Source organism: Squalius cephalus (genome assembly GCF_949319135.1).
Source record: "Squalius cephalus genome assembly, chromosome: 17".
NCBI classification, from domain to species: Eukaryota; Metazoa; Chordata; class Actinopteri; order Cypriniformes; family Leuciscidae; genus Squalius; species Squalius cephalus.
The window spans coordinates 3,204,515-3,218,291 of record NC_137138.1 but is presented as its reverse complement, the minus strand read 5'-3'; the positions used below and the strand labels follow the sequence as shown (position 1 = coordinate 3,218,291).

Below are 13,777 nucleotides of genomic sequence, written 5' to 3'. Positions count from 1 at the left end.
GCACCAAAAACAAAAACAAAAAAACGTTTCCCTTTGAGATCATCTGTCAAACAACGTCTGCGATGAACCCACAATTTCATCAAAAAAAATGACAGATGCTCAAAATAAAATGTTAAAATGTTGTATCAAAGCACACTTCTTTTTTTTGTTGAGAAAAAAAGGTTAAAAAAGGCGTTTAATTAGGATTATGAAAGTTGTGACACTTAAAATACATTTTACCTTCATAATTAAAGCCATAATTTCATCAAAAAAACAACAGATGCTTGAAATGCTAATTTTGTGTTCAGAAAGTGATGCAACGTAGTATTAAAGCACACAATGTTTTTAAAAAGCCAAAAGGCCTTTAATTAGGATTATAAAATGATGTGACATTTTCATCACATCACAAATATACAAAACATGCATGAAATGCTAAAAGTGATACAGTGTTGCATTAAAGCAGACAAACAACTTTTACGTGATGTTTGAAAGACAGTTTGACCTTCAAAAAGCCACAATTTCATCAAAAATGACAGAAATATACAAACTCGTGCATGAAAAAAATTACACAATGTTGTATTAATACGACATTGTGTCACATTTCAGTGCAAAATTGATATTTCAAGCATCTGACATTTTTTGATGCAATTCTGGCTTTAATTATGAAGATCAAATTCTTTGAAATTTCACAACTTTTATAATCATAATTAGGCTTTTTTTAATAAATAAAAAAATGTTGTGTTTAATTAGGATTGTAAAAGTTGTGATGTTTAAAAGACAATTTGACCTTCATAATTAAAGCCACAATTTCATAAAAAATTTTTTTACAAAATTATACATTGAAATGTCAATTCTGCACTGGAATGTGATACAATGTTGTATTAAAGCACACAATGTTTTTACAAAGTCAAAAATGCCTTTAATTAGGATTATAAAAGTTGTGATGTTTAAAAGACAAATTGACCTTTGTAATTAAAGCCACAATTTCATAAAAAAAGAAAAAAAGACAAACAGATGCTTGAAATGTCAATTTTGTGCTAAAAAACCCCCAGTGATCCAATGTATTAAAACACACAATGTTTGAAAGGCCTTTAATTAGAATTATGAAAGCGCTGACGTTTACAAGACAATTTGACCTGCATAATTAAAGCCGTAATATGTCGATATGAGACGACAATCCAGCATCCGTGTGTCCCAGAGAATCTCCGAAACAAACTTACCCAGCACACACTCTTCCCATCATTACACTGTTCCCAGCACACACTCTTCCCATCACTACACTGTTCTCAGTTAACACCGTTCTGCTAATCAAGCCCGGCTAACGAGCGCGCGCTCCAGAGGAAAGACGGCTAGCAGAAACGGCTAGAGTCGGGAGTGTGTGAGGAACGCAACGTAAACTTCCTACCCAACTTTTCCGGGAGACTCGGGGGGGAAGCGTCCCGGGCCGGGGCTCATTAGAAGATGTGATAAAGTAGGGAGAATGTTTGCGCTGAGCTGAATTCAAATGACGGCATCTCTCACAACAGACTTAGCGATGCTTGACTAGCGCCGCATTCACATGCAAAACAAGCTAAATAGGCCAATTACGTGGCGGCCCCCGGTCGCAGGAGGAGAGCGGGGTCTGACGCCTTTCACAGGCTAAAACAAAAGAGTCCTTGTCTTAAATAACTCGCCCCTCTCACAGTTAAAGAGGTTTTTTATGCAAAAGAGGGGGAGTTTTAAAACAAAAGTGTCTCGTTTTCTACGGGACGGTCGGTTTATCTCAGGCGCGCTGTTGCCGGGCAACTTCGGGCGGATGGAAAAAAAAAAAAAGCCCGTCGTTCCCGGCGCGTTCCTCATGCCCAGTTTGGGAGCCGGCTGGCACGGGTACCCAGCTGGCATCCAGAGGAAATATTAACAAAGATAAATGACACACACCTGAAGACGCCCGTGAAGGATTACCGGCCCGCATTAATAACAGCAGGCGCATGCTTGCATGGACACCAAATGATGATTGCGAGAAACGGAGAAGACATTAACGTAATTGGAAAAGTGCAACAAACAAACAAAAAAAACACGGGACAAAAATTCCAGAAAGTGAGAGAGAGAGAGAGAGAGAGAGAGTGAGAGAGAGTGAGTGTGTGTGTGTGTGCGTGAGTGTGTGAGTGAGAGTGAGAGAGAGAGTGTGTTTGTGAATGTGTCTGTGAGTGTGTGTGTGAGTGAGGGAGAGAGAGAGTGAGAGAGAGAGAGTGTGTGTGTGTGTGTGCACGAGTGAGTGAGTGAGTGAGTGAGTGAGTGAGTGAGTGAGTGAGTGAGTGAGAAAGTGTGTTTGTGAATGTGTCTGTGAGTGTGTGTGTGAGTGAGGGAGAGAGAGAGAGAGAGAGAGAGAGAGAGAGTGTGTGTGTGTGTGTGTGTGTGCACGAGTGAGTGAGTGAGTGAGTGAGAGAGTGAGTGAGTGAGAGAGTGTGTTTGTGAATGTGTCTGTGAGTGTGAGTGTGTGTGTGAGTGAGAGAGAGAGAGAGAGAGAGAGAGAGAGAGAGTGTGTGTGTGCGCGAGTGAGTGAGTGAGTGAGTGAGTGAGAAAGTGTGTTTGTGAATGTGTCTGTGAGTGAGTGAGTGAGTGAGTGAGTGAGTGAGAGAGAGAGAGAGAGAGAGAGAGAGAGAGAGAGAGAGAGAGAGAGATAGAGAGAGAGTGAGAGAGAGAGAGTGAGAGAGAGAGAGTGAGAGAGAGTGAGTGAGAGAGTGTGTTTGTGAATGTGTCTGTCTGTGTGAGTGAGAGAGAGAGAGAGAGAGAGAGAGAGAGAGAGATAGAGAGAGAGAGAGAGTGAGAGAGAGTGAGAGAGAGATCTCTGGAATATCTCAAATGTTTCTCCTGAACACAATGAGATTATAATGAGATTAAACGGAGAAGAGAATAAAGGTCTTGTAATCTGTAATCCTGTAATCTGATATGAATGATGTGAACGCTGTTTTCCGAACTCAGCGAAGTCCCAGAGACGCCCTTTGCAATTACTTTAGATCTACTTTGTTATATTTTACAGTGTCCTTGTTACATGTGTTACTTGTACTTACCATAGTAATAACAGTAAATGATGCATAATTACATGCAACTAACCCTCAACCAAATCCCTAACCATATAGTAAGTACATGTAGTTGCTTATTATTACTCAGTACTTAAATATATAATTACACTGTAACAATGACACCTTAAAATAAAGTGTAACCTTCAACAATGTTATCTCATATTTCACTAGTAATAATCTATTCATAAATGCATTCTATCTCTTTAACCATAATCATGACCAAATCATACTTTTAAATATGAAACTAAACCGGCAAAAGAGATCTCTTTAATATCTCACGTGTGACTCCTAGACTGCAATGCGAATAAGAGATTAAACCGAGATTAATTGTCTGAAAAAATCTCTGTCTCCTAGAGAGTTTCAACAGAGATCTCAACAATGTCTCACGCTAAGCTCATCTTTGCCAAGATACCAAAGTCTGCAATCACAAATTAATTAAAATATTTCTTACCATTCATTTTTAATCATTATGTACAGGAAAAAAAAAAAAAAAAATCACAAATCACAAATAAAGATCTCTTTAACATCTCACGAATAAAAAGAGATTAAACCGAGATTAATTGTCGGAAAAAAGACATCTGAGTCTGTTTTAATCAAATCAAATCAGATCAAATCACACATTTTATTTATAAAGCACATTTAAAATCTACCTTGGTTGGCCAAAGTGCTGTACAGGAACGTACGAGAAAAAACTAAACAAAGCAAGAAGAAAAAAAAAAAGAAAAGAAAAAGTTACGGTAGATTAAAGAGAAAAGATGTGTTTTTAGATGTGATGATTTAAACTCAGCTCATGTGAAGCTGTTTTGACATGTGACGATTAAATCAGAAAGGTATTTTGCTGAGAGATTCATAAAAGAATAATACATTTTTTAAAATCAGTTCTGTATCAGACTAGTGATGTGATCTCGTTCTGGAGACGAGAGCCGGAAGAGTCGAGTCGTGTTGAAATAAAAGCGTTTTTAATTCTCCTAATGAACTTCTCAACACTTACACACTTCAATCCTTCAGAGCAACCTCTGAGCAACACAAGTTTCCGGGGGAGAGCAGAGGAAGGAGGAGACAGGGAAGGAGCAGCGAGATGGATGTGGTGAAGGTGAAGAAGGAGTGCAGAGGGAAGCAGGGAGGCTATAAAGAGCAGGAGTGCTGAAGCAGACGAATGAGGACCCCGCGAGCACTCCATCTCCTCGGGTCGGGGATGCTAAATGGCCCTCGGTCTGCGGTCTGGCGGACCCACGGGGGGCCGTTCCCCTCGGACTCGACGCCCTGCGACACACATGGGATATGTCCCCGACGGGCCACCGTAGACGAAGCCCAACACGCCTTTACACACTCTCCGTCCACACTCGCGCTTTCCAAATGTTTCTCGTCCACTACGTCCGGTTCATTAGTTAATTAGAACTGATAATGAAGTGCCCTTATACCGCATTTATTCACGTTAATTTCAACATTTACTAATACTTTATTAAAATCTTGTTAACATTAATTAATGCACTGTGAACTAACATTAACAAAGAGTAATAAATACAGTAACAAATGTATGTCGTTCCAAACCTGCATGACTTTCTCTCTTTCTTTTTGTCCATATAATGAAAGTCAATGGGGTCCAAAACAACACGGGGACATTTTCCACTATATGTTCTTTTAGGGTGAGTAAATGATGACTGAACTGACAGCTCCTGGATGAGATATCCATTTAATTGTGATTTATTTCTCTTTCTCAACTGGGGTCAAGGTTTGGCTGTGTATTATGTTGTTTATTAGGCTAACCACTGATGTAGCTAAACCGTTAGGAGGTGGACATTTGATTAAGAGATATTTTGATACAAAATTAGACTAAAAATGTAAACTTTTAATGATTAATAATATACAATATAGTGAGATTATAGGACATATGTTTAAAAAAAATGTTGTATGCTGTTTCACTTCAAACAGTATGCAGTATATAGTATTAGTATGCAGTATATAGTAGTATACAGTATTAGTATTAGTATACAGTATTAGTATACAGTATTAGTACGCAGTATATAGTATTAGTATGCAGTATATAGTATTAGTATGCAGTATATAGTATTAGTATACAGTATTAGTATGCAGTATATAGTATTAGTATACAGTATTAGTATGCAGTATATAGTATTAATATGCAGTATATGATATTAGTATGCAGTATATAGTATTAGTATGCAGTATATAGTAGTATACAGTATTAGTATACAGTATTAGTATTAGTATACAGTATTAGTATGCAGTATATAGTATTAGTATGCAGTATATAGTATTAGTATGCAGTATTAGTATGCAGTATATAGTATTAATATGCAGTATATGATATTAGTATGCAGTATATAGTATTAATATGCAGTATATAGTATTAGTATGCAGTATATAGTATTAGTATGCAGTATTAGTATGCAGTATATAGTATTAGTATGCAGTATTAGTATGCAGTATATAGTATTAATATGCAGTATATGATATTAGTATGCAGTATATAGTATTAATATGCAGTATATAATATTAGTATGCAGTATATAGTATTAATATACAGTATATAGTATTAGTATGCAGTATATAGTATTAGTATCAGTATATAGTATTAGTATGCAGTATATAGTATGCAGTATATAGTATTAATATGCAGTTTATAGTATGCAGTTTATACTATGTAGTGTATAGTATGCAGCAGGTGAACGCTGCCACAGACTGTGTTCTGATGATGATGATGAAGTGTTCACACTGCTCTGGAATGCCATCATCTCACACACACACACACACTCAGCATTGAGTAATGAGGCAGTGATGAGCGCACCCTGCAGCGCCGGGGTCAAAGGTCAGAGAACTGTCTCAGCTGCTGCCGAGGAGCCGTGATGACACAGCAGAGAGAGAGAGAGAGAGAGAGAGAGAGAGAGAGAGAGAGAGAGAGAGAGAGAGAGAGAGAGAGAGAGAGAGAGAGAGAGAGAGAGAGAGAGAGAGAGAGTGTGTGTGTGTGTGTGTGTGTGTGTGTGTGGTGAACTAATCCACCTTTATGCACACAGTCTGGATTGAATCCCCCTCCATTGCTTCCCAAAACACACACACACACACACACACACACACACACACACACACACACACACACTCAGCAGGAGGAAACCGATGCATGTGAGCATCTCAGGAAAGAGCCATTAATTATGAGAACACAGTACAGCACACCTGTACACACACAAACACAAACACACACACACACACTGCAGATGCTGAAACACAAACACACACACACACACACTGCAGATGCTGAAACACACACACACACACACACACACACACACACACACACACACACACACACACACACACACACACTCGTGTCTATAACATACCAAAACCTTATTTAGATGGAAATATTTGCCATTCAAATGCATTAATTTATAGTGCACAATTACTGCATATAATTATGAGCTGATAACAGCGAGTGTGTGTTTGGATATCTCATGATCAACACTGTTGGCAATGAGACTCGGGTGAGAAAAGTTGAGCTCAACTTTATGCAAATGAGGAATCACTTGTTGCACTGACATCCAATGGGACGCTGATGCTTATGATGGATAAAGACGTCAATTAAAAAGCCTACTTTTATTCAAATATGACTTTCTCCATCAGTGAAATGACTTTTGTTCACTGCTGATGTCATCAAGGCTGAGTGGGCGGGATCAATAAAAGTGACCAATAACAGCAAACTTTTTTCTATATTAAATTCTGATTAATAAAATCAAGCTCCATCTACATTATTTCTAACTAAATGTTAAATGCACTGTGTAATGTTAAGAAAGAAAGAAAGAAAGAAAGAAAGACAAAGAAAGAAAGCCCATAAATGAGATTTAATTTGTGCAATTTCTATTTATCTTAATATTATATACAACATATATGGTGAATATAGTATATACTGTATGAATGTATACATACATATACATATATATATATTGTATATTAATTATTATATGATAAAATAAATTAATTTTAATGTATTATATGTATATAATTAAATTATTACTATATTTTAATATAATTTTGATTGATATATTGTGTATCGTTGCATACTATAGTATTTCACACTCTATTATGATTTCAATATGCAGTGTGTGCTAATATAATATTCGAAACAATCTCCAGAGCTATGAAAGAGAAAAGCAAGGATCAGGCCTATCCCACAATCCTCTCTGCTCAGGACACACATCACACACACACACACACACACCCTCCGGTGTCAAACCGAACGCCAGTCAAAAGACGAGCGAGCGCTTCACACTCAGGCTTTTTCCTTTAGGAAGCGCAGAGAGACAAACACCTCGGAAACGGATCGGCGCCAGAACCGGAGGAAATCTGCATCTGTGTATGTGTGTATCCGACACACACTCGCTGGCACGACGCCTCCATCACACACAGGAAGAGACACGACGACATCCAAAGCCTTTCATCTGAGAGGCAAAATGCAATGAAAAGGTAAATGCGGGTATAAATGAATATTTGTAAACCCATTAAAGTGGAGGTGATGTTAGCGAAGTCTGAAAATACCCACGCTTTTGAGTGTGTGTGTGTGTGTGTGTGCGCGTGTGTGTGTAAGAGTCCTCACACTGATTTCTGGCTCTCGTCACCTAGTGAAGCTTTAGCACAGGAAGAGGAATTGGATGCAAAGAGACGGCAGGTGAAGATACACACACACACACACACACACACACACACACACACACACACACACACACACACACACACACACACACACACGGGCCTTTTTACAGCAGGGCTTTTAACAAGGGGCAATTAACACTTTGACGTGCAACAAGGAGAAAAGTACTCGAGCAGACAAGCAGCTAAATATCAGAGAGACATGAGGAGTAATCACACACACACACACACACACACACACACGCATAAGTGTAAATCACCGCTTTTTCAAACAAAAAAAATAACATCTCGAGTTAAACATCAAATCATAAACGAGTCATGAACGTTGCAGCGAGTCAAATAGAGCGCGCACACACACACACACACACACCTGTACAGAATATACAGCGGCCGTAAGAGAACCTGGACACTAATCAACTCATTTACTGTAAAGAACGGACATATAAACGGATCCTATTCTGTGTTTTCACATGTTCATGTTTCTTCAGTGTGTGTAATGTCGCCGTTTGAGCTCAGAGTTATTCTCTATATCAGAGTCAGTGTTTCTGAACTCCTGAATCGCCTCCATTGTAGTCTTGAGTTTCTTCCGGGAACGAACACGTCACAATATTCCTCATTATAATAATTCATGCGCAGAATAAAGGGGCGGGGCCTGGTTGAGCGAGTTAGTAGTGTGTTAAACTGGTGGTTATGGTAAGGGGCGGGACATTCAAACACACTCGAAGCGCTCGACCAATCACAACACACTGATCCAGCCGACCAATAAGAGCACAGTGTGCTTTTCAGGAGGAGGGGCTTCATAGAGACAGGAAGTGAACAGAGCGTTACTGACAGACTGGGAAGAGAGGAGCCGCAACAATGGAGAATATGAGGAGAATAATCAACATTCAAGCTGGAAAACCTGTTCTAGTAGAGCCTGAAACACAATCAAGAATCTTGAAACAATCATAATTTACTTGCTTATAATCATCATTAAGAAGAAGATGAGCTGCATAATTATTTTTGTCAGTTTCATTAACTAGAAGAAAAACCCGAACAGTGTTTGAGGAACAGAACGTCTAAGTTCACTTCTGATAAAAGTTCATGAGGGGTTAAAGCTAATAATTAATGAACTCATAAAAATGTAAAATTGAAATAAATATATTATTTAAAAATAAAAACAAATAAAATGAACTGATGAGAAGCTAATAATTAAAAAAAATCATCAAAATATAAAAATTAAATATTTAATTTAAAAATAAAAACAATCAAAATGTGTTAAGTGGATAACCAGTTATTTACCTTATTTTGATAAACTTTTTTTTTTAGATATAACAAAATACATCCAATCAAGCAAAGAAATAGAGGAGGAGAAACTAGCTTTTAATTCCTTCATTTCGCATCAACATGTGTCTGCGTTTCATTTGATCTTCTGATTGGTCGACAACGATAGCCAACAAACACCAGCACTCGTGCATGAGGAGGAACGAGTGGACAGCTGTGTGTGTGTGTGTGTGTGTGTGTGTTTGTGTGCGTGCATGTGTGTGTGTGTGTGTGTGTGTGTGTGCGTGTGTGTGTGTGTGTGCGTGTGTGTGTTTGTGTGTGTGTGGCCTTGACCAGTAACCCAATCACAGTCTGAAACTCTGCACAGGAAACGGACACACACACACACACACACACACACACACACACACACACACACACACACACACACACACACACACACACACACACACACACACACACACACACACAGACACACACATTCCTAAGATATTTCCACAGCAGACTAATGCATCACAAACTCTCCCACAGACACACACACAGACACACACAGACACACACACACAGATGTTTCCATATCAGAGCTCCACTGCAGATGTACTCTTTCTCTCACAAACACACACTTTGAGTAAATGACATTGTCATGCGACCGTGAGCATCTTTCTCTCTGCAACGCAATAAAAACCCGCCTGATCCGACTGCTGTGTGTGTGTGTGAGAGTGAGAGAGAGAGAAATATGTTTATTTGTGTTGCTGTTAACTCATATTCACACTGTAACTCACTTACATCCACACACACAATAAACAACCACACAATAATAATTCATGTCAACTCAGTGTATAATTTCTTGCCGTTATTATTTTTACGTGTTATATTACAACATATGACCAGCTGAGACCCTCCGCATGTGTGTGTGTGTGTGTGTGTGTGAGAGACTTTCTCGTTCGCACCCCGATTAGATTAATACACTAGATTCTGCGGTGCAGTTGCTAACGTGTTCTAAATGTTAAAATGTTGCATGTTTGTGTGTTGCTATGCCGTTGCTATGGTGCTGTGGGTGGTTGCTAGGTGTTGTCTGAACTGAATTGGCCACACCCACAGGAAGAGGAATTCACTGAAGAAATCAAAGACAGCTCATGCGTTCTATAAAGACGTTCAAAATATAAGATTAACATTCTCTTTATCAAGGCAACATTGAAAGTTTGTCTTGTTCAACTTTGCTGAGTTATGCGAATTTCTTTAAAGTTCAATTGTTTTTAATTCTCCATCCTGTTTGCAACTCCATTCAAATGAAGGAGTTGAACTGGAATTTAAAAAGCAAATATTAATTCAATTGTAAATTACACAAAAATAAATACAATGAAATAAAACAAAATATTTTTTATTATTTATATTTTATAAAATATATTTTAATAGACATTTTATTTTCAGAATTAATGATTAACCCTAATTAGAGCAGCGATAGTAATGACTGCTTTAAACACCACTTTATTCATATTAAATGATTGATGAGGAAGTGTTTAAAACAAGTTATTATCATTAACTAAAACTAAATCACACACACACATATTCACACACACACACTCACTCACACAAACACACACACTCTAAATCCTGATTTTGGCAGCGTCCAAGGTTTCAGGATTATCTCTGGTCTTCCCTGAATGTGTGTGTGTATGTGTGTGTGTGTGTGTGAGTGTGAGTGTGTGTGTGTGTGTGTGTGTGTGTGTGTGTGAGAGAGAGAGTGTGAGTGTGAGTGTGAGTGTGTGTGTGTGTGTGTGTGTGTGTGTGTGTGTGTGTGTGTGTGAGTGTGAGTGTGTGTGTGTGTGTGTGTGTGTGTGTGTGAGAGAGAGTGTGAGTGTGAGTGAGTGTGAGTGTGAGTGTGAGTGTGTGTGTGTGTGAGAGAGAGAGAGTGTGAGTGTGTGTGTGTGTGTGTGCCTTGACCCAGAGTGCTGGAAACATCTCCCCTCACTAGTGAGCCTCTGTTTGGAGCGCGACCTGAAGGTCACGTGGGGGTCAAAGGTCAGACCTGTCCGCTCAGGTACGAGGAAACGGTCTGTTCACATCCGACTCCGCACTGACAGCGATGAGAGGAGAGTCGGAGAATAAAACTGAGACGTTTGCAGAAATAATAGAGATTTTAAAAGTGATATCGAGCGGATGAAAGAGGCAGATGAAGACCGTCTCACGCTGATATCAGTTTCTGCATGTAATTCACACACACTTCCCAGAATTCCGAGCGACAGGATTTTAAAGCGTCTGGAACGCTGTCGGATGCGTTACACTGTTCTGTCACTCATCATCCCGACGGTCCGCCTTCCTCTGATGGCTTTGTCTTGTAAACTGTCAGGAGAGATTAATTTCTGAAGACCCGCAAACACAAGCAGTGAGAAAACTTTCCTCAAACTCCCGTTCACACAGTCGCATCACTCCATGCTGGATTAATCAGGAGCGTTTCCATGACTACCATCCTTCTGATGTCAGAGTGAAGCCGGATGTTAAAATACTGAGAGTCCGAAGAACTCTGTCAGAACATCGATCTGTGTGTTTGAAGGACCAACGACCTTTGACTTTAATACTCAGCCAGAACAACCTACAAACTGCACAACCACATGCTAATCGACATAGACGCTAACAGTCATTAGCGGGCCTAGCACACGTTAACAAACACGGCAGCGCATCAGAGCAACTGCAACAATGTGCAATTAAAGACATATTAAAATGATTTTAGGCATAATGGCCGAAAAACTAGTAAAAAGCAGGAAACTTCAGCCACATCATTAAACAACCTCAATGATATTCTATTATAATTTATATTATCACAATATTATAACAATCTTGTTATATAGTGTACTTTTATACATAATACAATTTATATATATATATATATATATATATATATATATATATATATATATATATATATATATATATATATTTATATTTATATTTATATATATATATATATATATATATATATATATATATATATATATATATATGTGTGTGTGTGTATTTTTACATATTTTAATATTTAAAATATCAAATAAATTACATTTTTAAATTAAATTGAATTAAAACTAATAAAACTAAAACTAATATATTTGTAGTAAATTTAGTACATATACATATATATATATATATATATATATATATAAATATTTTTACATGCAACAGTCTTGTTATATATTGTATTTTTATTTTGTATTTTTATACATAATGCATTTTTTATGCTTCATATTTATATATTTTAATGTGTATTTTTATGTTTTAATCAATTTAAAATATCAAATAAGTCACCTTTTTAATTAAATCAAATTGAATTAATTTATATATATATATATATATTCATTTATTTAATTATATATATTGCAATTTCATATATAATTTATATTTCTTACAATATTTATCACAGAGTAAGTAAATAAAATGCTTTTGGAAGTTGTAAATGAAATGAAAAGGACTATAACTGAACACAGTATGGAGGGTTAAACTGAAACAGGTCTATTTCTTGACGTTGTATCTGGCGTTTGAACATCCATATGTCTCTTCATATAAACATGATGGGCTGGTGAGAGATCGCACACACACACACACACACACACACTCATATATGTGCTTTAACAGAAGTGTGTTACAGAGGCCATCTGCTAACGGCACCGGCTGCAATGCAAACAAACCGCTTGTTTATTTATTTATTCCAACAGCTGCTATTCACTTAAAATATCACATTAAAATTTATTTCACATAAAAAGATGCAGAGCAACTACCAGCGCCGGTAATAACTCAACAATGACTGCTGTAATCACTACTGATCATTACTAACTTTCTCTCTCTTACAAAATATCAGGATCTCAAGAGACTTTTATCAGAGCCTCGATATTTAAATAACTGTGGATGAAGATTAGAAATATTGTAGAGAGCGTGCTCATGCATTTCTAGACGAACAAATACTTTATTACATATAAATAAACTAGAAAAAAAATTACATTGAATATTTTATTTTAATTATTTAATTAATTTCTATGGCTTTTAAAGACCTGGAAATCACATTTATCAATATTAAATGTCGATCACACTTTAGATTAGGGTCCAATTCTCATTATTATCTAACTAATAACTAGGACTTTTGTCTCAATAAACTCCTAATTAGTGCTTATTAATAGTTAATAAGAAAGTTTAGGTATTGTAGGAATAAGGGATGTAGAATATGTTCATAACAGATACTGTAAAATAACATTTCTTCCAAGCTCTACTTTTTTGGTTTTCAAGGACTTCAATCAGAGATCTCACTTATCAAACAATATCTTTAATATTTTTCAAATTCTAAAAAAGGTAAACAGATAAACAAAAATAAACTAATCAAACAAAATGGTACAAATAAAGTGCAGCACATGCAATGACTGTGGAAACTTGAACCATTGAAAGGAAACTATGACAAAGATATCGCTTTCCTTGTTCAAACTGATGAATATATGATTGAGCTGAAGAATGAAAGCTGCATCATATCCTTAGAGATTTATGAGCAATATCACACTCATAGCCATGAGAAACGGCTCTATATCAATATCAGACGGACCTCAGCGTTCATTTAGTGTGAAAAGATTGTTTTATCAATCAAATTAAACACTAATTTCACACATATTGTCTTTCAATAATTCAAGCACTGTTCAAGTACATTTCATAAATATGTGTTTTCAAGGGTTTCCCAGGACTTACATTTCAAAAAGTCAAATTAATTTTAAGCACCTTGTTCAAACCCTGTCATAATGCATTAATATAAGCACTAATAAACAGACAGTATCCTAGTA

At 37.0% G+C, this 13,777-nt stretch overlaps 1 protein-coding gene across 5 annotated transcripts in view; it reads right to left on the bottom strand.

Annotated features, from left to right (window-relative positions):
* Positions 1–13,777, bottom strand: part of tcf4 (transcription factor 4) — a 221,818-nt gene that overhangs the window by 72,239 nt on the left and 135,802 nt on the right. The gene's annotated exons all lie outside the window — the stretch shown is intronic.